We start from the raw sequence: 27,483 nt of genomic DNA, 5'->3' as shown, positions 1-27,483 counted from the left end.
TATACTTTTTATCCACGGCTAGCATTTCATTCTTATCACTGGATCACAATGGAAGTTCTTTGAAGGCCTTAAAGGTATTAAGCTCTGTCATCAAAGAGTCTTAGCAAAATTCACACTGAGCTCCTGGCACATTTATCTAATCCATCCAAAGGTTCTTTGATGGCTTAATGTATTTCATCAACATGTGAAACTTCATTTTCTCTAGCATTAGAATCAGTAGGTCTAACATGACCCATTTCCTCCTTATGACAAAAAATGTTTCCTTTACAAGATTTTAATTTAGGTTACAATTGGCAGACATTCTGTTTTATAACTACTAATGTGCCACCCTTCACTTCTTGAACTGCCAACTATATTCTCTCTAACAAAGGATCACAACCCTCTTTCAAGAAAGCACCTAGGGATTATGTTCAGGGGAAAAAAGGCTCAAAAATGTTTTATTTCTTTTCAGTCAAAGAGCATTTCATGGTCAGTAAAAATAGCTTAAAAACAGCTTGAGGTAGAACAGGTGTTGTCTTTCAATGGCCACCATCTACCGTCATATTCTGTAAAAGGATGTGCACAACAAAGTGCAAATACTATTATAGCTTGAAGATGCTTCTGTGAGGCATGTGTGAACACCACTGAGAATCTCCTGGCCTCCAGAAATTCACACTATCCCTTACATTTGTAGAATGAGCAGATATAGCTTCTATTTAAAGTACCTAAGGTTCTGTCCAATTTAATTAGTTCAATTTCCTATGGCTGTGCACAAAATGAATAAATCCAGCCTAATACGTTTCAGATTGGATTTATTAATGGCTTTCTTTCATTATTCCTTGAACTATACCCACTACATCAATTGTTTCAGTAGTTATTAGTAGTTTATAAGTTTCTGTTGCTTTCTTTACAATTGTCACTGAAATTCAATGGGGCATTCAGTCTACAATTTTTGTTGTCATTCACTGGCATTCAGTCTACAATTTCTGATGTCATTCATTTCCTACCTGTTAAAAGAAGTTGTGGTTTAGCTAGCACTTTGAAAATACTGAGATAATAAAATGTTCTACTGTCTCTCTCTGGTGATCCTGTATTATGGCGTGACATCAGATATGCTTGATAATCAGCACTGCATACGTTCAAACTACTTGAAAAAAACAGAAAAGGCATGTGATTTTTGTGAAAGTGCCTTCTGCTGAAGACAGAAACCATATACCCTTCTAAATATTTGAAAATAACAGAAAAGAGAGAAGATGTCAAACCAGCATAGTAGATTGAATAATGATTTACTGACACCATAAAGCAGTAATTCTTAATTATTTTTAGACCATAAAAGGATCCGGCCTGAGAAGCTTATTAAACCGAAAGATCCTCTCTGCAGGGATGCAGCACTCAGACATGAATAGGTTCATGGACATTTTTTCCATGTGGTTTTAGGTTATTTACAAGCACATACATAGATCCTAGTTGGCATCGCTTGTTTTATATTTTATATATGCATGTTATATACAATATTTTATATGTGTGTTTTATACAAAATATAAAACAAGGACTGTTAATTAACATTCAAGTATAGGCTTGGGAGAAACACACACATATATCCACACATGCACATGTATAAATACATACACACACATTTTACACAAACCCGTAAATTTCAAGTGAGAAGGTGGGGTGGGTTGAGAGATATTAACTGGGCTTCAAGCATTTATCTAGTTACTAAAGCACATCTGAGGAATTCTAGGGCTTACAGGAACTTGATTGAAAAAAAATAACTGTATTAACTTTATTAAAGACATCTTATATCGATTAGAATGGGGGTTGCTCAGCTAGGGAGGTGTGACAAGAAGATTTTCAGAGATGATTTTTTGGGGGGTTCTATTTCACTCCTACCCCATGTCCCACATGACCAAGAATCTGATTATATAGCAGAGAAGAGAACTATGACAATCAGCAGAGGCACCAAGAGAAATGTTACATGCTTTCACAGAAGGGAGAGTTATACATGAAGATGACATTTAACTCAGCTCTGAAAACATTTTTATCTTATACATCTTACTTTGTGCCTTAAACATATACAACTTGTTAGCTGAAAATTTAAGTATCTTCCCTGATAGCTCTATATGAGTTATCACAAAACCACAGTGCCATTAAGACAACTATGCCTTAATCAACTTGCTATATTAATCTGTTTTACAAAACAAAATAAAAACAGTGTGATGACAGTTGCTAGGTTTATTACTATGTACACATGTAAATGTTAAGTGAATGTCTGTTCCTCAGACCATTTTAATTACGAAGATACAAGGCACAAAATCTTGAAAAAACATGTTTTAAATGTTAAAAATCTTTAAACACATGAGACTTCTCTAGTATTTTGCTATTTTCTGTGACTCTACAATTATTTCAAAGTAAAAAGCTAAAAATCCCATTGTACATCCACTGTAACACACTTGCAAAAATACAGAATGGTATGTTAAAAAATATGACCTGGAACACAATTCTGAAGTAGGTATTGTCTTTAAGTTATCTTGAAAAGTGAAAATTTTAAAGATGCTTTGTAAGAAAAATAGGAAAACTAACACAAAAATCATTTAAGAGAAAAAGAATTTCCTTTAACAGTCTAAAATGTGTATCTTTGGAAGACAAAATATTTTAAATGACAATTTCAATATATGATCATTTCAACCCACTTATAAGGCCTGAAACATAAATTTTTAAAAGTTAAAGAAATTGAAGGGTAAAATTTGTTTATTTAAAATATATTTAACTATTACTCAATAGTTTCTTTTTTATTAAGTGCGGAGTTTAACATAAAGGGTCGCCAGTCACTGCTATTAAATAACCGAAGGACATTTAAAATCAAGTGCAGATGTGGTTCCAATGAAAACTGAAAACCTGGACAATGAAAATTTGGAGTGTATGTGTATGAGCGAAGGTTGGATGGGAAAGAGAAAGACCAGGGGACAGAGTAGAGAAGGAAGCAAAACGCTAAGAGGGAGAGAGAAATGGAGGCCCAAAGACTGCCAGGACAGCGTCAAGGACACAGGAGACACAAACAGGGACAGAGAGGCAGAAGAAAGTCAGGCACGGGAGAGGAAAAGAAGGGTGACAGAGGCGGTGGAGGGGGGGAGCAGACAGAAAGCTGGAGGAAGGGGCACAGGGCAGGGCACACCAGGGACAAAAGAAGAAAAGCAGACAGACTAACAGAAAGGGAGAGGGGGAGGCAGAGGCAAACAGAGGAGAAGGGAGAGACAGCGGGGGTAGGGAGAGAGGCGGAGATGCCAGAGAGGAGAAGCAGCTGAGCAGAAGAGGAAAGGAAGGACTGACAGACATGCAGAGGGAGAGGCACTCTGAGACGCCAGGTAGAAACGCACAGAGGGAGACAGACCGAGACAAAGTGAGCAAGACTAACAGGCCAGTGGAGGGAGACAGAGGGAAAGGAGAGAGACAGAGAAGAGACAAACACTCAGAAAGTCACTCACACACTCACACGCACACACACGCACACACACACACACACACATACACAGGGGGGCAGGGAGCAGAGACATAAAAGGAAACCTAAAGAACAGAATAAATGAAAAGGAGGAAAGACAATTAAAAAAGAGAAAAGCAGAATGCAACAAAGGATGGGTAAAAGAAGTTGTAGGTAAGAACTGCTGTTAATTTTCATTTTTTTTCTTTCGTTGTTCAATATAAAATTTAAAACCTGAAGCATAAAAAAGAAATGATGATTGAAATTCTCCTGGCATTAGATTGAAATAATGTACCTAATAAAACTCCCTAATTTTAATAATAGCTATTAACACTTTCACAATTCTAATTACTTACACAATTGGGAATCAGAAAGAAACAAAAGAAAAAGGAATAATGATATTCAGCAATGAAAAAAGGCCATTTAGTGAGTTTTCTCCTGTCTCCTCTAAAAAAAGATGAATTATTTCTCCAGATCAAAATAATTGATTCTTATGGGTGGGGGAGTGGTTGAAAACAATACAGCAATTTCAAACACTGTTAACATTTCGGCTAAATCCAGGAAAAAAGCAAGCAAAACTCAAAAATCTTCCAAACAAGTCAATTACATACTAATGGACATATTTCAGTTATTCAGTATTGCCCATATGGTGGGATTTCAGTTTTGAAGAATCATAACATATCAAGATAAATGTCAAAGTTTTTAGATAGCAAGATTAGAAATCAGATAGTTCTCAAAAATTACAGCTTGGTTAGCATTTGCTCTCTTTTGCAATGTGATAATTGATTACACTAATCAGAGCAATGACAAATACAGGTTTTCCTGTTATAAGCACTTTAAAAACTATTCTACCTCTTCTCCCAAAAAAGAGTACAAAAATTTACATCGGGTTTGAAAGTTAAGGTTCTTTGTTTTATAATTTCCAAAGTCTCATCCACACTGTACTGGTTACACAATGAAAAATTTTAAATGAAAAAGCCACACAGCATGTCTGTTTTGAGATGAATCTGAAAGAGAAGACATCTTCCTGACTGACAAACTGTTCCGTTAACACACAAATATCAATGAACACTCAGGTAAACCATTCTATCAACAACATACAAAGAGCATCACAAATTTGGGGATTAGGGGAGAAAAAACTTGTACTATTACTGAGAAGCAAATGAATCCTACTCCTCATTCTACCAACCATAACAAACATATCTTTACAAAAAGAAACAAAAACCATTTAAAAAACATGCTCTTGTGTTGGATCTTCTCACAAGCCCCTAGCAAAATTAGGGTACTAAGTGAACACGAGTAACTCTTCACACATCTGATTTACCTTTTGCACACATTACTAAATGAATTAAGAGTCACATACCTTCATCGTATTGGTATTTGCTTCATCACACAGAGTGAATGAGGATGTACTTGCCATAGCATCTGTAAACTGATGCTCTGCATTGCTCCTCTACAGAGCTCAGTGCACACACAGCCGGCGATCAGTCAGGCATTGGGAGAGTGCTGCGGGAGCGCTCTACAGCACTTGCAGAGGACTCAGACAATAGAAAGTCAACAGCTGTATGTTGTGATGTCAGTAACACTCTAGCCAGTCACCACCCAGAATATCTGAAATGCATCGGAAGCTATATTGAGCTCTTCATTAGCAATTCAGAAGCAATGATGCAAAAGTCCATGAAACTGTGAATGCGCTAAGACTATCAGGATTTTTTGAGATTTCTCACTATTAAATTTTTGTTGCACGCTGATGAGAAAAGTTGAGATGATTATATTCTCCAGAATTCCCTTAAGAACAAAATGTATGGAATCTAGGCAGTTAATACATCAGGTTTTTCATAACACTCTTTAACACTTCTAATGTCACTAACAAAAAGCCTTTAAAAAAAACTCAAAGACAATCTGCCTACAAAAGCTGACATCCCATGATGGTTTCATCTTCAAACTGATTTAACTGTCACAAAGAAACAAATTGCATTAAGAGCATAATTCCTTATTTCTTAATTTGTTTCTGCTAAAATTTAAATGAGCTGGCTTCTTCTGGCAAGAGCATTACTTCTTCACACCAACAGATGGAGACAGCAATAGAACTGCGATCAGAAGACAATTTTGCCTTGTGTCAGCTGTCTGTTGTCTATATTAGCTCAAGTGGCAGACTTTAAAGAATGAACTGAAAACATCGTTCAAGAACTAAGAAAAGCAAAATACTTTCCATAAACATACAGGGGTACTGCAAGGATCCTACCAGACATTTATTACCTGTACTATTTGAAGAAAAAAATGTATACCACTAACCAAAAATACTTTTCTCTGCCACTAAAATGGTTAAGTCTTATAGAGTTTAACGTATCAGCAGTGCTCTGTATACAAGCTTGCTGCTGCTTACATGTTCAATTATGTCCAACTTTTCTGCAACCCCATGGATTGTAGCCTGTCTGGTTCCTCTGTCCGTGGGATTTCTCAGGCAAGAATACAGGAGTGGGTTGTCATTTCCTTCTCCAGGGGATGCTCCCAACCCGGGGATCGAATCTAAGTCTCCAACCTGGCAGGTGGATTCTTAACCAGTGAGCCACCTGAGAAGCCGTATACCAGCTTAGGAAATGGCAAAATGAAAGACACTGTAACTATGTTATTGCTTTCAACAGGCTATATTTCAGACTTATATACATAGATTTAAGCTTCTAATATATGTAAATCCACAAAACCTTTCCTGAACATTCAAAGGTGTTAAGACAGTGATTCTTGTCTGAGATGTTTTGCATTAATTTACTTAAAGGTTCCCAAATACCTATTTCCTCAGTGTACAATCCTTTACCACGTCGCATGCTTTCTGCTACTCATCTGCACGTAAGAGGTAAAAACCAAGCACTAGCCTGGGTACCCAAACACAAGTATCCAAGTCCCTAGGTTTTCCCAAAATGGCTACTGCTTTCAATAAAATGTACAAGTCATATTTTCTCAGATAAAACTTTGTTACTTTTGAGAGAGATAAATCCAAGGCAACATTCCTTAAAAACCCTAACAAAAGCTCTTGTTATGAAACAGGAAAACAAACTGAAATGCAGAATAATGAAGGAACCCAACTTCACTGTAGCAAAATTAAACTGAATATTTCTACTAGTCGGAAAGGTCAGGATAAAACCACTTGTATATATGGATGCTATTTCAAATGATTCTATTTATCTTTGAGCTTTGGAAATTGTTGCTTTGCTGTTAAGTCACTAGGCTGTATCTGACTTTTTTTGCAACCCCATGGACTGTAGCCCACCAGGTTCCTCTGTCCATGGAATTCCCCAGGCAAGAATACTGGAGTGGGTTGCCATGTTCTTCTTGAGGAGATCTTGTAGATTCAGGGATCAAACCTGCGTCTCCTGTACTGGCAAGTGGGTTCTTTACCACTGAGCCACCAGAGAAGCCCTTGGAAACTGTTAGGCCTTATAAATTCAAGTAACTCTGAATTAATGAAAAGTCATAATAAAGAATATTTTAAAATGTAGTTTCATTACTGTCAGGTAGAGGTCTCCCTCTAACTCTGAAAGACCTCAGCTGTCAACAGCGAATTCTATCAATAGTGAACACCTAATTGAGGAACAACCTATAACGTGCTAATAAGACACAAAATCTTCAATATTTTCTTTGGACAATATCATTAATTACATAAATTAGCTTTGTTGTACCCTGTAAATGTTCAATACAAATAACAGTGAAACAGGTTTAAAAAAGCTTTCTTGTAATACCTTGGAACTGTGTTTAAAACATGGTACCAAGATCAGGTAACAAAGGAAACTTTCAAAGAATAGATCCTCAATAAAAACAATATGAATGAGGCTTCCCTGGTGGGCCAAGGGTTAAGAATCCGCCCTGCAACCCAAGGGACTCTAGTTCAGACCTACTGGTCCAGGAAGACCCCACACGTCCTAGGGCAGCTAGGTTCATGTGCCACACTACTGTGGCCTGTGCCCCAGAACGAGAAGCCACCTCAATAAGTCCATGCACCACAACGAAGAGTAGTCCCTGCTCGCCTCAACTAGAAAAAGCCTGGACGCAGCAATGAAGAACCACCATAGCCAATAAATAAATACATCTTAAAAAAGAAAAAAAAAGGAATATGAATTAGTAAGATTTAATTTTTTGCTTGCATCTCAAGTTTCATTTCGTACATTTCTGAATGCTCACAACTTCCTCTGCAAAAGCATAAGCACACGGACTCCATTAACAGCGTTTAACTATAGTTATAATGTAAAAACTTAATTCCCAATAGAATTAAAGGAACTGGGGCAACTATGGGACTAATAACAGAAATTTAATTTTCTAAATCTAATTACTGACACTGCTGATAAACTTTCTTAATTTTTAGGTGCCTGAGCTCTTAAGAGGTGACTTTTAAGTGCTCAACCTTTAAAGATGAAAACAACATTTGAACCTAATTCTCTCACATATTGCCTAAGACATTTTAAATAAAAAGAATAAATGATTACCGTAACAGGAGACACTTTATGGGAGCCAACTTTTTTAGAAATTTAACATTTTCTTAGAAGTGGCAGATCGGTATTTTGCAATCTCCAATGTTAGCTGATTCCAGCAAAGACTAGGAATAGATGGCAAAAACCTACCAGATGAAAGATTGTTACTGAACCAAGATAGTCTTTGATTACTGTTAACTTTTTTTTAGTCTTACATGAGTATGTTTATCATAAGATACCATTAACTTTTAATTTCAAAGAGTAAAAGTTAAACCAGCAGACTCTACCTTACCCAAGTGAGCAACTTTAACATCACCAATAATAGGACAGGCTGTTGTAATTGGGGACAAAAAAAACACAAAACACTCATGTAGTACTCATCTGAAAATACTTAATAGAATCTGTCATGATAAAACAAATAAATGTAGACTGTGGACCATTCTACAAGACAGCTAGCTTGAAGTCTTCAGATACCAATATTGTAAAAGGAAAAATAGACAAAATTATAAAAGACTAGAGAGATGTAACAAATATAAAGTGGTGTGAGGATTTTTGAGTGGTTTCAAGATATTTCAAAAAGCTATAAAAGATATTAACTAATAACTGGGGTAGCATGAATGTGGTTGGTATATTAGATAATAATATTATCAATGTTTAACTATGGGAGTGTGATAAAAATATGAGTGAGTGAGGTGAAATGCTTAGACCTGGTAAAGCCAGAAGGCTATTTGGACATTCATACCATCTTTAAACTTCTCTGTACAACCTTTTCCAGCAGTCCTCCTTTTCTCTAGCATTTTTTATTCATTAGGATAGTAGTCTTAGTGTAAAACAGCTAATCATATACTACAGCAAGTTTCTATCACATGGTACTTGGAAGTAACCAAACATTAACCTTATCTAACCTGTTGCCTTGTGAGCTCTTACTGGATCTGATTAATTGCAAAGGTGGATAATATAAACATAAAGGGATTGTGTCCCTCATGGAATGGACTCCTTTCATTTTGTAAAGCATGAAGTTCACTCCTGGACTGTTTTTTCCACAGTAGTAATGAGTCTCGTTAGTCATGCAAGCATTTTTAACACTTACTGCACCTGAGATTTTCCCCAAGCGAAAGTATTTCATGATTTAAATGTTTCCTGTCTGTTAACACATGTGCAGTTAACATTAAAAATATATAACATGTATTAAGTGCTTCAGAACTGATCACCTAAGATGAATATTAATATACTTTTATTTTCTACCAATAACATAAAATGTGATATCCTGTAGTATGCCAAGTCAGTTCAGTTCAGTCGCTCAGTCGTGTCCGACTCTTTGCGACCGCATGAATCGCAGCACACCAGGCCTCCCTGCCCATCACAAACTCCCGGAGTTTACTCAAATTCATGCCCATCGAGTCGGTGATGCCATCCAGCCATCTCATCCTCTGTCGTCCCCTTCTCCTCCTGCCCCCAATCCCTCCCAGCATCAGGGTCTTTTCCAATGAGTCAACTCTTCGCATGAGGTAGCCAAAGTACTGGAGTTTCAGCTTCAGCATCAGTCCTTCCAATGAACACCCGGGACTTATCTCCTTCAGGATGGACTGGTTGGGTCTCCTTGCAGTCCAAGGCCAAGTAGTCATTTGCAAATATTAGGTATTCCTCATGACAAAAACCTTGAAAGAAACACTGCCCCGTACCCCTAATTTTAAAGTTGAAAAGACAGAGGTATAAATGGATCAAGTGATTTCTCCTGTGTAACGTTAGACCCAAGTTGTGAGGCTGGCTTTATATTCTACAGCCTTTACTCCTAATTGGTACACTTGGTACACTATTTCCTCTCTCTGCAGAAATTAAGGATAAACAAATGTTGGTTCAGTTATGAAAGACCTTTAAAATCAAACATTATAGTTTAAATGAAAAGAATTTTAAAAGGAAGAAATACACCAAGAGCTAGGGGATATATACTTATAAAGCACTCAACTATTATCTTATTTAATACTTTCAATTCTGGGGGGAAATTCAATCCACTGAGATAATTCAATATCAAAGCTTAGCATCAACATAATTCTTGCAAAGCTAAGTCAAAGATAATAAAGCAGAGAAGTTAAGAATGTAAACTAGGAGATTCTTAGAATAATCTAGATATAAGACGACTATGGTTGGGGTAAAATGAAGATAATGGAGAGCCACCTCAAAGCAAAATTTGGCTAGTCATGTATGACTCATGAAAGAGAGGGCTAAGTCAAGGATAATCCAAACACTTTTAAAAACTGGGTAACTGAAAGAATGTTATGAAAGAACCATAAAGGTATCTACCATGGGAAACTGGTCTAGAGGCAGAAAAAACCACTAGCTTCTCATCTACTCTTGGCTGGATGCTCAATCGCTTCCATCATGTTCAGCTCTTTGCGACCCTATGGCCCGAAGGCTTCCAGGCTCCTCCATCCAAGGAATTCTCCGGGCAAGAAAACTGCAGTGGGTTGCCATGCCCTCCTCCAGGGATCTTCTCAACTTAGGGATCAAACCCACATCTCTATTCTTGGCTACCACTCACCAAAAGCAAACAAGCAAGTAAACAAATAAACTCAGTTATCCTCTTCAACTTAACATGTCAAAGAAGATTCGAGAGTGGTAAGGAAGAACTGAGATATCCCCCAATTAGAAGAACTGAATCAACGTTTCATAACCAGTGGAATATCCAAAGTGCCAGCCTCATAGACCTCCACAGATAATTACAGAAATAAGGCATCAAGATAGTTAAGAAACATTTCATGGGCAGGAACTGGAGTCATGCTTATAAGGCAGGATTTGTGAGAATTTCCTTGCTATGAATCTAGTGGCAAACAGGACAAACTGCCCTCAAGGATCTTCCAAACTTTCTAAGTATCTTTGAATTCTACCTCCACTGGCAATATCCTAATATAGGCAAATGTTATTTCCTGCTTGGATTTCCCCATGAGGCTTCTTACTGGTCTCTAACCTTTAAAATGGTCTTAACATGCTCAGTTGCGTTCACCTCTTTGTGACCCCATGGGACCACAATCCACCAGGCTCTTCTGTCCATGGAATTTTTCAGGCAGGAGTACTGGAGTAGGTTGCCATTTCCTCCTCTAGGGGATCTTCTCGACCTGGAGATCAAACCTGCATCTCTTGCATCTCCTGCATTGGCAGGCAGATTCTTTACCACTTGCACCACCTGGGAAGCCCTATTAAAATGGTCTTGCCCCTTTCTAATTTATTCTTTACAGCACAGATGGTCTAGAGAAAGATACAAACATTGTTGTATCAGTGTGGTAAATGCTAGGACAGGGGAAGAAGCATTGAAGTGGGCCTCGAAGACTAGTTCTGGAGAGTCAGAGAATGTTTTGTGGAGGAAGTGACATTTAAGCTATCTTTTGAAGGAATCTGCCAGATAAAGAAGCAAGAGAAGAAAGTATTTGGGGGAGAAGTAACATGAGTGAGAGCCAAAGGCAGAGGAGGAGTGAATTTGGTGCATGGTAAGAAGCTCAGCAGGGCAAGAACTGTTAACTAATGTACAGATCTTACTTAAATTCCTTAAGAAAAAGAATTCTTCAGTTTCCCACCAATGTCTTCTTTCCTGATGGAGGATGCAATTTGGGATCTCACACTGCATTGTCATGTCTGCTTACTCTCCTTCAGCCTGTGACGGTTCCTCACCCGTCTTTGTCTTTCATGACCTTTATTCTTTTGAAGAGCACTGGTTAGTTATTCTGTAGAACGTCAATTTAGGCTTACCTTGTATTTTCTCATGATTAGACTAGACTGGGCTCACGCATTTTTAGCAAGAACACCACAGAAGTAAAACTACCCTCAGTGCATCATAATCAGGGTACACGTGATGTTGATAAATCTTACAACTGGTGATTAGGGTTAGGGTTAGGGTTAAAGTGGTGTCTGCCATGTTTTTCCTAAAGTTACTATTTTCTCCTTTGTAATTAATAAGCATCTTGTGGGAGGTATTTTATGACTTTGAAAATATCTTGTTTCTCATAATTTCTCTAATTTTAGGATCCACTGAAAGTTCTTGCATGCAATAATTACTACAGTGCTGTCTACCTACTGATGTTTTAATTTCCCTGGAATTCCACCTTATGTAAGAAAGTGCTGTCCCTTCTCTCAATTTATCTATTTATTTTTATGTATGAGAAATGTATTTTGTTGTGGGTTAAAATCCAGTAGTCCCATTTTTAAAATGACTTTCTGGTACCATATGATGTTCCAGCCTTATCTTGTTATTTTCTGTACCCGAGCCTCAGACTCAACTGTTTCTCCCAGGAACCACAGTTCTTTTTTCTGAAGAAAGCTACTTAGAGAAGATCTAGGCACTAACATGTTTACTGTTACTAGGATCTCACTGCTTTTTGCCCCTCTCAGGACAGAACACATGCACACATGTACACAAACATACATATTCACATGTCTATATTTATTTCTGAATTCTTCATCTGCATATATATAAAAAATCATGGGTTCCTATGGATATCTCCAACTCCAAAGAAAACAGGGTTCATAATTGCTTATTTCTTTATCTGTAGCTTCAATGGGTTCCTATGGATTATCTCCAACTCCAAAGAAAACAGGGTTCATAATTGCTTATTTCTTTATCTGTAGCTTCCTTATTCAACACAGAAAAACTGTACATTCAGTATCTGTTGACACAATATATTCACTTATTTGTTCAAACTCAGAGACAGTTTCAGAATTCCTAAACAATACTTCTGTGAGAAACACTTTTACCACACAGAGTACAACATGTGTTCTTTCAATCTTTAGCCCTCCAGTATATAATCAAAACCCTGTTTTCCAAAATTACTTAGTTCCTTTCTTCCCCACTCAGTTCAGTGATTTTGTTATTCATTTGTAACACAGTAAGGTTCATTTGTGAGTTTATATTCCATTTTAGAATCACCACCTACCAAACACACATCCAGATTGACTTTTACTTATTTTTGGAGGATATGTGAAAAATTCAGAGTTCTAAGTGTCAGAACTATACAAAATGTTGCTCCCCCTTCTCCCCAGTGTCTTGTTTCTACTGTTGCTGATCTTTCTACCCCATTTTGACCCCCTTACCTGTAGGAAAGCAATTATATTAGTTTCTGGTTTATCACTCCTGCATTATTTTGCAGAAATAAGCAGATACATGTATATATTGATAGATCTCCCTTCTTACATGAAGAGTAGCCTACTACAGATACTATTTGTACTTTACTCGTTTCTCTTAATTGCACCTTAATAGTTCAGAGACTTTCCTCATTTCCTTACAACTGCGTAATCCTTCATTGTGTGGCTGTACCATAATTTATGCAGTCATTCTCCTGTACGAGCATTTAGGTTATTTTCAGTATTTTCCAATTACAAACACTCCCCAAATGAATAAACTTGTGCATATGCAAGGGTGTCTCTAAGAGTCACAATGAGAAAATCTTTTCCTAAACTAAGGTTAAAGAAAAAACCCACGTTTTCTTTTAGCAGTTGTATGCTCTCTCTTTGGCCAGGAAAATCTTAGTTGTCCGACTAGAGACTGAACCAGGGCCCTTGGCAGTCAAAGCGCGGAGTCCTAACCACTGGACCGCCAGGGAATTCCCTATCTTGTGACTTTTTAAAATAAAAAATTGTTTTCAATAACCATTTTCAACCTTGTTGTCTTACTTTGCATATTTATGCTTTCTTCCTTTACATGATCAAGGTAGCTAGTGATTTGTCTAATTTGATAATTAAAAAAAATAGTATAGATTAACTAGGTCTACTGGTTTTCTATTCTCTACATTACTTCCTACTTTCTATCTTTATTATTTCCTTCCTTGTACTCTCTTTAGGTTTACTTTGTTGCTGTTTTCCTAGATTTTGTTTTGAGCTAGAAATTTACTTCACTTATTTTCATCGTTACAGATAAATCTGTTTATTGTTATGAGTTTTTCATTTGCACACTACTTTACTGGGATGTTTTACAGATTCCTATTTTAATGGTGCCCTCTTCTGTCAATATTGCAAAGTCCAGATATTTCAGCCGCTGTTTTATTCTGAGGGGAGAAGTTGGTTATGAATCCACAATTTTGTGGTTCTCTGTCTTGCTGCATTATGGATTGTCTCCCTTTACCTGCTGAAGGGTCCTTCTCCCTTTTTTATGTGCCTTTTGGTCTCCTCTAGAAGCTATGTATTTTGAAGGCTGCCACTTCAAACTGCATGTATTTTTAAGTTCCTTCCCTAGAGTTCCTGTTCCAATCGAGATTTTTTTTTTTCTTCTAGAATTTTTTAAGGTAAACTTAGTCTTTCTGGCTGAGGTCAAATCAAGGTTAGCTTCCCTCTGTTTTGCCGCCTCCTTTTTTTCAATTGAAGTATAGTTGATTTACAATATTTACAATATTTTATGTATTTCAGTACAACTATTGATTCAATATTTTAATAGATTGTACTCCATTTAAAGTTATTAATGGCTACATTTTCCTGTGTTGTACGGTATATCTTTGTTGCTTATTTATTTTATATATAGTAGTTTATATCTCTCAATATCTTGTCCCATTATCACCCCCCTTTCCTCTCCCCACTGGTTACTACCATTTGTTTCTACATCTGTGCGTCTGCTTCTGGTTTGTTATATACATCTGGTTTGCTTTATCTGTTAGATTCCAAATAACTGATACGAGACTTATTTATCTACCCCTGTCAGACTTCTGTCACTAAGCATAATGCTCTCTAGGGCCATCTATGCTGCTGCAAATGACAGAACTTCAGTCTTTTTATGACTCTGTGTGTGTGCGCGCAGTCGTGTCTAACTCTTTGCGACTCCATGATCTATAGCCCGTCTGGCTCCTCTGTTCATGGCAATTTTCCAGACAAGAATACTGAAGCAGGTTGCCATTCCCTTCCCCAGGGGATCTTCCTGACCCAGGGATTGAAGCTGAGTCTCTTGTGTCTCCTGCATTGGCAGGCAGGTTCTTTACCAGCTGAGCCACCTGGCTGACCTCCCCCGCAACTTTTTTTGGGGGGCCACAAAGTTTTATGGCAGGCAGGAATAGAGTAGGAGTGTGAGAGATCACATATAGAATTTGGTGAATTTTTGTTGGTTTGTTTCAAGTTATTTTGAAGTTTTAAATTCTCTTAAATTACGCTGTGTCTTTACATTTTTCTTTTTACTGTTCTATTTTTTGAAGGAAAATTGGGAAGCAGTAGCTAGAAGACCATCACTGTCTTCAGTTATCTGGAAGTCCTTGACATTTATACTTGGTAACAGCTTTATTGAGATATAATTCACGTTTCATATAATTTGCCTATTTAAATATACAATGCAATAACTTTTAGTATATTCAGAGTTGTGTAGCTATCAGCACAGTTTCAGAATGTAAAAACTGTCCCATAAGGAATGCCTGTACTATTTAGTTTTCATCTCCTAATCCCTCTATCCACCACCTACCCCTAGACAACCCTTAATCTACTGTTTCTATAGATTTCCGTATTCTGCAAATTTCAAATAAATTGTTTTCCGTCAGCTGATGAACACCTGGGTTATTTCTTTTCGCTACCATGCATATGCTATGAACATTCATCATGAATTTTTGTGTGGACATATGTTCTCACTTTTATTGGTAATATACCTAAGAGTCAAACTATTGGGTCAAATAGTAACTATTTTTTCAAGTGGATGCACAATTTAAATGACCACCAGGAGTGTGTGAGGGTTCCAATTTTCTATATCCCTGATAGTATTTATTACTGTCTTTTCAATTACAATCATCCTAGTGAGTATGAAGTGGTACCTCTCTGTGCCTTTGATTTATATTTCATTGATGGCTAATGGTGTTGAGTATTTTTCCATGTACTTATTGTCTGTATGCATATCTTCTTTGGAAAAACCTCTATTCATTCAGATCATTTACCATTTTAAAATTAAGTTAAAAAAAAAAAAAGAAAAATTAAGTTATGTGTCTTTAACTACTGAGTTAAGAGAATTTTTTACGTATTTTCTGTATATAAATCCCTTACCAGATAGATATTCCAAATATTTTCTCCCTTTCTAGGTTTTTTCTTTTCCATTTCTTAGTGGTGTCCTTTGAAATACAAAACTTTTAAATCTGATGAAGTGTAATTTATCTATATCTGAGAAACAATTTCCAAAAAACATTTTATACTACTGATTAACTTAAAAATAGATACTGATTCTAGAAATTCTGGTAGTATGAATATGTTTTAAAGAACAATGTATAGTCATCTTTGGGCTCAAAATAAATGAGTCAAAGAATGCTAATAAAGTATTCACTGACTGTTTTTTAGGGGTAGAGAGGTAGTTTTTGATAAAGTCATTGCCTAAACGAGTCTTCTCAAAGGACATGTATGTCAAAAATAGTTTTGACGGTAAAGAATCTGCCTGCAATGCAGGAGACCTGGGTTCGATCCCTGGGTCTGGAAGATCCCCTGGAGGAGGACATGGCAACCCATTCCAGTACTCTTGCCTGGAGAATCCCATGGACAGAGGAGCCTGGCAGGCTACAGTCCATGGGGTCCCAAAGAGTTGGACACAGCTGAGTGACTAAGCACAGCACAGCACAGGTGTTTCAATAAATTTATAAAAAAAAGTTCTGAAAATGAGACAACAAAGTGGAATCAAAAGCCAGGGGACTTAGAATAAAAATACACATGTATTGTAATGAAAATACACATTTGATCTCATGTAAGAGCAACAAGGCCTCTGGCAATGCTGGCAAGGAGCTTTATTATACAACAGTGTCTGAGAATTACTTAATTTCTTTCTCCTCATGCTCATTTCTACAACTCTGGGAGAACCACAGAGCTGTAAAGGGAAATTGATTCTTATTCCTGGAGTAGGTGTGGGATGCATAATGTAATTAATAACTACAGCCCTCCCTGCTGCCCCAAAGTTTTCTATCCATTTGGTTATATGAACCAATTTTCCCAGTGCTGATCACTCCCTTCTTAGCTGATAATTGGGGATTCCCTGGTGGCTCAGGTGGTAAGGAATCTGGCTGCAGTGCGGGAGACCCAAATGACACCAAACAGACTTCTGAGGGGCGGAAGGTAACCAACGGTGATGCAGTCATCTTATCACTAACGACAAACAAAAGATAATTCTTTGCCAAGGCAGCATCACAGACATCATCACGTATGCAAAGTAACACTTTAGAAATGCTTTCTGATCCTACATAACATTCAGCTCACTTAACTCATTAACAAAGACAGAATTAATCCAGAATCAAATGGTGGCACACAAGCTTGAGTGGAAGAGGGGAAGGATAATAAGGATAATTTAATTGCTCTATCTTAAAATGACTCATCTCAAATACCCTATTAAGTAAAAGAGCTGATAACAATTAACAGAATCAAATTCATCAGCTGAGGAACAGATTCTTTTCATTCTTGAACAGACCAAAAGCTAACACTTTACTATGTGATAGGTCAGTTCTACGCATTTCCTATGAGGCAAGTAGTATTAAGTATCCTTGTTCCAGAGTTGAGAAAATGGAGACACAGTAACTTGCTCAAAAGTACACAACTAGTGAGCTGCAGAGAAGAATCTGAAGTAAGCAGTCTGGCTCTAGAGTTCATGAGCTTATTCACTTTGACATATCACCTATTCCTGATGGTATAGTATTTAAAACGTCTTCCACATTCTGCATTAGTTTAGCTGACAGACATTACCACCTATTCTTACTTGCTCCTTCTGTGGTAGAGTTGAGCAAGCCTGGTCCATAAACTCAAGAATATTAAGCCAGCAGAAATTTAAAAACTAGCAATCCATAGTAAAATCTACAGGACTTGTGAATGATCGGATTCGGGGAAAGAGAAAATACAATGCTCAAGTTTCTGGCTTGTGCAACTGAGTGTACAGAGGTGAGCTTGGTTAAGAGCTGGGGAGGAGGAAGAGGAATGGGGAGTCTTCCCTTTGCTGTTTCCTTGTACATTCTTTGGCTTTGAGGGCAAAAACACCCCAGGACTCAGTGGTTAGACCGCTCATCTCCTTGACCTGGATCCCTACAAGCAAACTGTTCCCTTAGCAGCCATGTGATAACGCCTTAATCTCCTTCCTCTCTAACAGGTCACCAATAATCCCTTTGAGTAGGGCTCCTTTTAGTGAAAAAAAGTACATTTAAGAATTACTATTGGCACTTCCTTGGTGGTCCAGTGGTAAGGAATCTGCCTTCCAATGCAGGGGATGATGGTTTGATCCCTGGTCAGGAAACTAAGATCCCATATGCCATGGGGCAACTAAACCCATGCACCACAACTAAGACCCGATGTAACCAAAAAAAGTTAAAAAGAATTTTTTAAAAAATTACTGTTAAACTTACATCAACACCGATCTACATTTCAACGAACAAAAAAAAAGAAAAGAAAACCACAGGAAAACTCCATCCAGAAAAAAACAAGAAATGAGACCAGTTGATGATTCTTGGGCATGGTTTAGCCTTTCAACGAGAAGAAGCTGTTATGAATACCATACCAATTTAGACAATTAAAAGTAAGAAGAGCTAACTTTCCTTTTTTTTTTTTTTATAAAGAAAGATATAATAGCTGCATCTTGATGAACTCTGGGATATTCACTCTATCGGTATACATTAAATGTGGCAGCATTTCAAGCAAACAGGGAGCCCCTGGCCCTCTCCTCAGCAGTGGTAAAAAGACTACACTTTGGGAGTGAGAAGCAAAGCTTATGTGTCTGTCCTTGTGCACACACATGATGCAATTATCCATGCTTGGGAATAAATCTGTAAACATGATTCCAGAGTTCAACAGTATCCAAAGAACCTGGGTATATAATCCAAAGCAGTGAGTACTAATTAATTATAGTGAGCCCTAACTGGACCAAGTCTGCAAAGAGAAGCAGGGTTGTTAGGCTGCAGCATGGGTTATCAGACTACGGGCTGCTAACTGCTACGGTACTGCTGAGTTATAGCGAGAGACTCTTACATCCACCTGCATCCAAAGCACTATTACTGATCTTTTTTGAACTTAATAAGAAAGTTTCTTAACAACTGGGAAAGTTGAGAACCTAACCTTGGAGGCAAGCAGTAGTGCCCATCGTGCCAATCTCAGTAACAGAGAAAACATCCCGCCAAGGCCTACAGATTTGACCGTTTCCTTGCCTGTGACAGGTATCTTCCTAACAGACCATCTATCCAACCAAACTCACCTTAATCTGAAGCCCTGCTTAACCAACAGCCTTCTAATTACAACTGGACTAGTCCATGCAGATTAACCTGAAGAGAATACACTATTCATGCTGACAGGAGCAGAACTCAACTCTCACAGTAACCGACATTCACATATTCAGTCTCCATAAACTTCATTAACATATGTGACCTGAGTATTTGCTTTACTTTATGTGAGCCTACAAAAACAAACTCTTGGGTTTTCAAAACTGAGGTCTCCTAAACACTAGAGCTGTGCAAAGCCATTGACAAAAACGTGCTGTGAGGTCTCATGACAGTACCACTCTTACATCTAACTCATCTCTTTCTAATAATGGGAACATGTAAGATAACAAAGAGTTACACACATATCCTAGATCAGTATTCCAAAGAAACGGCTGAGTTTACAAAGGAAGAAAATCTAGTGTTCTATTTACTTAAATAACAAGTGTCTAGCTCAGGGCGAATAGAAGTTGTACCGGAGAGCATTCCGGATAAAGTAAGATGCAAGAGTGATATGTGAATCTCAAATTAGTTAAGAAAGCTTTAAGCTCATTGCAGCACTATGTACAATAGGCAAGATATGGAAACAGCCCAAGTGTCCATCAATGGATGAACAGATAAAAAAGCTGTAGCATACATATACAATAGAGTATTATTTAGCCATAAAAAAAATGGAAGTCTTGCCATTTGCAACCACATGGATGAACCTTGATGGTATTAAGCTAAGTTAAATAAGTCAGAGAGAGCAAGACAAATACAGTAGTCCCCTCTTACTCATGGGAGGTACATTCCAAGACCTCTAGGGGATGTCTGAAACACTAGACAGTAGCAAACTTTATATACACTATCTTTTTTCCTATACATACCTTTGATAAAGTTTAATTTATAGAGACAGTAAGAGATGAACAACCATAACTAATAACAGATTAAAACAATACATTGTAATAAAATTTATGTGACTGTGGTTTTTCTCCTTAATTAACTTCACCTCTGCTGAAAAGCAGCATTAGCTCCTTTGCAGTAGACAGCCTCTCCAGTAACGTCTTCATTTTTCAGTCCAAACCCATTCCAGAATCTGTGTAACCTCCCTAACTTGCAGTAAATGATGTGGTTCACTCATTTCCCTTGCTGAAGTGTTGCTATAAGCTCAGTGCTTTCTGGCACAACACACTATTGTCAATCACTTCTCACCCCAAAATTCAACGTGTTTTCCATCTTAACTAAGTACTTATCATGTGGCCATAATTTTTCAGTCTGAGATGTGACAGCAAAACTAGCACAAATTTCTTTTCCCTACTTTGCGACTTCACAGAGAGAAGGTTCATCCTTACTGTAGACCTTAGCAACCTCAGACAAACCTATAGCTTAGCAAACCTATAGTTTGTTTGTTTTTTTCCCTTTCAAGTCAAGAACTTTTACTGTTTTCACTTAAAGGAAGTACTTTTTGGCAAATCCAAATTGCCAGCAACACTACTCTTGTGCTTTGAGGCCATGATATATAAGGGTTACTTGAACATAAGCACTGTGATACTACGGGGCAAGTTGACTTGATAACCAAGACAGAAACTAAGTGACTCATTGGTGGGATACACCAGACAAAGGGGAGATTCACATTCAGAGGGGGACGGAGGAGGACAAGACAATACTTCATCTCTCTACTAAGAATGGCACACAATTTAAAACTTATGAATTGTTTACTTCTGGAACTTTCCATTTAATGCTTTCAGATGTTGGCTGACTGCAGGTAATTATAACCAGGGAAAGAGAGAACTCAAAAGCTAAGAGGGAACTACCGCACTGTATGATCTCACTTAAATAATATGCAAAAATCTATAACCAAACCCAAAACAAAAGCTAACACCATAGATATAGAAAACAGATTTGGTAGTTGCCAGAGTGGCGGTGGTGGGAATGAGTGAGGGGATGAGTGAGGGAATTAAAAGTGACAGAACTCCCGTGATAAAGTAAGCATGTCGTGGGGACATAATGTACAGCCGGGTGACTATAGTTACTAATACTCTATACTAATACTCTATTTGAAAACTGCTGAGAGTAAAACCTTAAAAGTTCTCTTGAAAATATAAAAATTTTTTTGTGAATGTGTGTGGTGATAGGGGTTTCCTTGGTGGCTTAGTGTAGGAGAATCCGACTGCCAGTGTAGGAACTGCGAGTTCGATCCCTGGGTTGGAAAGATCCCCTGGAGGAGGAAATGGCAACCCACTCCAGTATTCTTGCCTGGGAAATCCATGGACAAAGGAACCCAGCAGGCTGTAGCCATGTAGGCTACATGTATGTAGTACATGTAGGCATGTAGTCCATGGGGTCACAAAGACTTGGACAAGACTGAGTGACTAAGCATGCATGGTGATGGATGTTAATTAGACTCACTGTGGTGATCATTTTACAAATATTGAATCATTATGTTATGTATAATGACTGTATATAATCATTATCTACAATATAATGTAGTATGCAAATTATACCTCAATAAAAAAGGAAAGTTTAAATTTTATTAAATATATACCTGCATTTAAGTCTCAAAAATATTTTTTATTGCACAAGGCAGTAATTTAGACAATTATTATTACTGAGGCTGTAAAGAGCCTTCAGTTAGCTCTGTGTAGTAATGGTTATTATTAAAGGTTATTACTTATTTTGCAAATAAAGAAAAATATGAACATACCTGTGAAAAACAGCCCAAGAAATAAGTACTTCACAGAAAAGAAGTTAAAGATTTTTTGATTAAAGAAAAGCAATTTTTAAAAAACAGCACTTTCCGCTAGCAATGATAAAAGAGAACTCTGCCTCTACTGCGTGAATGCAGGGCCCAGACAAACAGACATTCTTATACACTGTTTGTGGGAGTGAAAAATGGCCCAAACTCGTTGGAGGCCAATTTAGCAGTGTGTATCATCAAAAGCCCCACCTTTGATCCAGTAAGACCATTTAGATGATCTTAATCTAAAGAAAGAATTACAATGTAAATGGATGGTGCTGTGTAAAAGTGAAAAATTGTGAACACTACAGGACTGGCTAACTAAATGAAAATACATTCAATAAGCTGCAGAAACTCATTTGTTGGCAGCCAAGGTGATGATCATTTCAGGTAAAAGGAAAAAAAAAACTAGTTCCTGAAATAGTATGTACAATATGATCTGGTTTATTTGTAAAAAAAAAAAGGAATGACTTACTTTCTCTGTGTGATAGTAACTTACTTACTCGTGGCTAGTTTTCATAGTTTTGTTTATATTTTCTTATTTGTCTTCTGTTAATGTATATTACATATTTATTTATAAAAATATCAACAAAAATCTATGTGCTCAGATTTATACTTAGGGAAATGTGACTCTCAGATCTATCTTACAGCTCTCTTATTTCTAACACTGCTCATAGTAAGCAACTGCTCACAACTAACTTACTGCCTACGTAGAAATACAAAATACATAGGATAATACAGAATAAAGAGCCAAATTTGTAGCAAGTACTTCAAATTACTTTAAGGCTAATATTGTGTGGCTAGCTTATTTTTAATGATTGGTCTTGTTTTCCCTGTATCAGGGTTTCAAAAGTATTCCACTGGGCTTTGGGTACTTTCCCACTCGGCCTCAAAAACAGTAATGACTGACATATATTGAGTGCTGAAAAGGTACCTGTTATGATTTTATTATCAACTACCTTGCCAAAAACTTATGACTGTTAAAGAAGAACCAAAGAGTATGCACATTATAAAATCACTCTCACTAAAAGGCAGGCAGACACTAACCATCAAAACAGCTACCAGAGATACTTGACTGAGGAACATATTTGGGTGTGAGTGTTACAGCAGCAAAGGCAAAAGGGAAACAGAGGCATGCAGTTCTCATTCTTAGAAAATGAGAAAATGTACCAAATCTTTCAGAACAGAGAGACTGTTTCTTTAAATTAAAAGGTAATTCTTGTATTTGCTTTTGCAGCTCATAAGCAAAAATGAGATTATATGGCCCTTGTGCAAGGATGACACACACATTCATGAATTATTATTCCCCATCCTAAGGATTTCAGAATGTCCAAATATCTTATAGACTACTTGCTATTGTAAGAGATAAATGAAGGAATCAGGTTGCTATCAGTCAAACAAAATGGAACACTTTAACACAAGACATTTCTGACAATCATTGTCAAAAGTCAATGATCAATAAGGTAATCATGTAGTTTTTTTTCTCCAAACTGGGCAGAGTAGGAGGGGTATGTTATTTTGTTATGCAACAGGTGTAAATTGGTATATGTGGTCACTCTAGTTATCAACCTAACAGCAAATAGTAAAGGTAGAAAGTAAAAGAAGAAAAAGCTCATTTATTTCCACCAGAAATTAAATGAAATGAACATGAACACCTACTGAAGTTGAAACAGGACGTCTACCTTTCCTATAGTTGAGTCTGTCCTGGGCAAACAAGGTTAGTTTATTCACAACAAATGGCTTTAAAAAGATATCTGCTGAAAATACAGGAATAAGGCAAGGATAAGAAGGTGAATGCACCTAACCAGGAAATGGCTACCCACGCCAGTATTCTTTCCTGGGAAATCCCACGGAGAGGCGCCTGGCAGGCTACAGTCCATGGGGTAGCAAAGTCAGACTGACTGAGTGACTAAACCACAGCACCTAGCCAACTTAAAATTAGTTCAACTGTTCAGGTTTTCACGAACCTGAAACTGTAAATAAATCTGAAATGAAAAGTTTTATAAAACTGAGAAGATAAAAATTTTCAAAAGTTTAGGTACTGATAAGTGATCTCCCCATTTTCAACAAATGATGTTAACGACTGGTAAAAGTGGTATCATTCCCCAGGGAAATCATTACAAAAAAAGCAATTAAAAAATACATGACCACTTATTACAATTTTATAAAACTTGACAACAAATAAGAACCTACTGTATAGCAGAGGGAGCTCTACTCAATGCTCTGTAGTGACCTAGATGGGAAGAAATCCAGAAAAGAGGAGAGGGAGGAAATGACAACCCACTCCAGTATTCTTGCCTGGGAAATTACATGGACAGAGGAGCCTGGTGGGCTACAGTCCATGGGGACACAAAGAATCTGGCAAGACTAAGTCACTAACAACAACAACAATGTATATGGACAGCTGCTCCACTTTGCTATACGGTAGAAAGTAAGACAACATTGTAAAGCAACTAAACTGGACTCCAACAGAAGTTAATTTAAAAAAAGATAACCAACTACTGTGAACTAGCACAGACAGAGTAAATCATGTAATACTAAACCGCGTATCTTTTTTGATAGTTACTAAATAGTTAATATACTACAGACTCTATGAGTTACGATTTCAAATAAGTTATCGGCCAAACAAATGTTCTATGGAAGCTCTGAGGTCCATGCTCAAATACACACAAGAAAATGCTGGCTAGAAAGGTCAAATGCAAAGCAAACATTCACTTTTTGGAGTAAGTACTTAAAATGCATGTATTAAAAAATGATCCTTTTGGCCAACCCAATAGTTTACATAACTTTTATTATTTTGAGTCTGTTTCTTTTTTTATTACTTAATATACGACTCTGTTTTCTTCTAAGTTAACAGATCAGGGGAGACCTAAAGCTATTTTCGGACAATAAAAAGCTTTCATAAAGTGTAAATTTATCCACAGGTAGAAGGAGAATCAATAGATAAAATGGAATCAGGACTCTGGCTCACTAAAAAGAGAACAGTTTCTCACACATGGAGTTGTTCAAGAATGGAACAGGCCATTTCACAGAATTTGTAGTACACCGACTTCTGACATCAGAAGCATTCTTCAGGAATCTGGTGTGGTTAAGGAGCTGGATGAGATCACAGGTGTATAAGTCAGGCATGCTGTGATAATTAGCACCTACAACCTACTGGGTTAATACAAAAATTTTTGTCTGGCACCACATATTTGATACCAGTCAGGTGACTCTCTAGTAGACAGTAAACCAGGGCCCACAGGTTGTTTTCACATGTCCTTTGTGCTATAAATGGCTTTTTCATTGTAAAGATTTGTGAAAACAATATAAAACACAACAAAAGAACATGTGACAGAAATGATACGTGATTTGCAAAGCCACATAAAACATTATCATCTGCCTTTCACGCAGTGCTTCAGAGATTTGGCTACTTCCACCTCGTGGCTCCTTCCTTCTCAATAGCTCTGCCATCTCAACAAGTAGTCTCCACTATGGTCTCTTCTGGTCACGCTCCAGAATGAGTCATGCGGCACCACCTAACCACAACAGGGCTGGGGAGTGTGCTGATCCAGATGCCCAAGGGAGCAGAACACCAACATGGGAAAGCATGGTAAGTCTCCACCACTGCTCGTATTATTTTATTCTAACTCCGAGAGTCTATGATTCTAAATATTTCAACTGTAATTTCCATTTTTAGTATATCTCATAATGAAATGCTTTTAAAATTGATTTAGAAAGAAATGTTTCAAAATATCACAGCTGGTGGTAGAGCAAAAATGCTTTATATTTGAGATAGAACTAAAAGGAAACTAAATATCATATGTAGCATGTGTGGATTAAATTTCTTCAGTTTGCATAGATTTCACATTTTAGCATGCTTCAATGGTACTAATGAATCATAACAACCTGAAATTTTAAACATTACATGATTGGAACAGAAGAATTGATAGGTCTTGCAGAAAAATATATACGTGTACTGACTTTGTAAATGAAAATAAAGTAAGTTCTATGCCATCACTGAGGGAAAACTTGGTAATTTGGTCATTTCAAAATCTCAACACTTCTCATTGAATTCATTTAGTTAGTATGAAACAGCTGCAAGCTAAATTATACATGATGATAGTGAAATATTTTATAGATTGTTTAGCCATATCTACTGGGCATACTAAAAGACATAAATTAGGGTAGCTCTTTCCCCTTTAATCTAGCAAGTGAATGTTGTATTACATGGTAAGACTTCATTTATACAAACTCACCAAGCTTTATAAAATTAGTTCCCAGTTCAAAACCAGTTTAATTGTACCAGAATATGCTATTACACTAGGAAGACAGAAACACAATTTTAACAGTCTACACCTCACAAGCAAAGCACAAAAAATAGGGCACAAAATATTAACAATCAACAGTCAGTATGCAAAAATGAGGGAGAAAGTATGAGAAATTAAATAAGAGGATGTACTGAAATATTTAAACTAAACAAAGTTGACCAATATTACCATGAGAAAGCTAAAAACCTGAAAACGATTTCAGCTGCACATTTAAAAAGGATTAAAGGGTTCTGTCGGGGCATACTACAAGTATTTATTGGAATAAATCTTTCAAATTATTATTAATAAGACATAACGAACTACAAAACAATTGTTTAAAATATTAAATTGCAGAGTTGATGGGGAAAAAATTACAAAAATCAAAGAAATCTGAAGAAATGAAAAATGAACCCAGTGATTTTTTTCAATATCTCAAAACACTGTAGGGGACAAAATATAAACTGATACTAAGGGATGAAAAGAAGGAGGACAGCTAACATACCCTGTAAAATCGTCAACACCAGTGATAAAGACATTTTGGTTTTCAAGTTTCATTGAACAAATGATTTTAAAATGGAAGTAGATTCAAAAGTAGTAACCTCTTAAGTTTTGTGTAATTGTATTTTGACATTTAGAGGATATTCTTAAAAAAAAATTCTGCTAAACATGCCTAGTAGGAAGGCCATAGGTATTACTAGCAAATAACTTGAAAATATTTAAAAACATGATTATCATTTTAGAGATTTTAAAATACATTTATTCACGTTAAAAATGAAAAATACCAACCAAAACACCATGAGGCATGTTCAGGGACCCTCGTTTGATAAAAATTAAAATTTCCCTATCTCTCTTGGCAACCAATTCCAAGAACCAATTCCAATTCACAATACTTAGTATCAAAATGTTCTTCCCGAAATGTCCCCAAGCTACACTGTAACTCCATTTCCTGTACTCAGTGAACAATAATGTATACATTATGAATAAATAGCCCAAGTGTTACAGCTAAAATACCTTCAATGAGAAATTTTAATTGCTGGGACTACTGGCCCTCAATTTCTTTGGCTTCCATTCCAAGGGTGGTGAAAGGGTGGGGACCATAAAGACGATAATGACTAACACTTGAGCATGGCATGCCAGGTGCTACGGTCTAAATGTTTGGTTCCCCTCAATCCTTATGTTGAAATCCTAATCTAATGTGACGGTGTTAGGAGGTAGGGCCTCTGGAAGGTGCTTAGGCCATAAGGTCATTAATTTGCGGAGCCCTCACGAATGGAAATGGAGCTTTTATAAATAAGAACCCCTCAGAATTCCTCAGTCCTTCTTCCCTGCAAGAAGTCCACAATCTGCAACCCAGAAGACAGCCTTCACCAGAACCCAATCAGGCTGGCTCATATCTTGTACTCTA

At 37.1% G+C, this 27,483-nt stretch overlaps 1 protein-coding gene across 11 annotated transcripts in view; it reads right to left on the bottom strand.

Annotated features, from left to right (window-relative positions):
* R3HDM1 (R3H domain containing 1) overlaps positions 1-27,483 on the bottom strand; it is a 154,656-nt gene that overhangs the window by 100,430 nt on the left and 26,743 nt on the right. For 2 of the 11 annotated variants that reach the window (XM_043487611.1, XM_043487615.1), the window contains exon 1: positions 4,821-4,979. The exons of the other annotated variants lie outside the window; for them this stretch is intronic. The gene's annotated coding sequence lies outside the window, so the exon portion shown is untranslated. Of the gene's footprint in view, positions 1-4,820; positions 4,980-27,483 lie in introns of those variants that run through there. 11 annotated transcript variants of the gene reach the window in all.

Source organism: Cervus canadensis, chromosome 15, assembly GCF_019320065.1.
Source record: "Cervus canadensis isolate Bull #8, Minnesota chromosome 15, ASM1932006v1, whole genome shotgun sequence".
In the NCBI taxonomy this organism is placed as follows: domain Eukaryota; kingdom Metazoa; phylum Chordata; class Mammalia; order Artiodactyla; family Cervidae; genus Cervus; species Cervus canadensis.
This window is presented reverse-complemented; position numbering and strand designations above follow the sequence as displayed.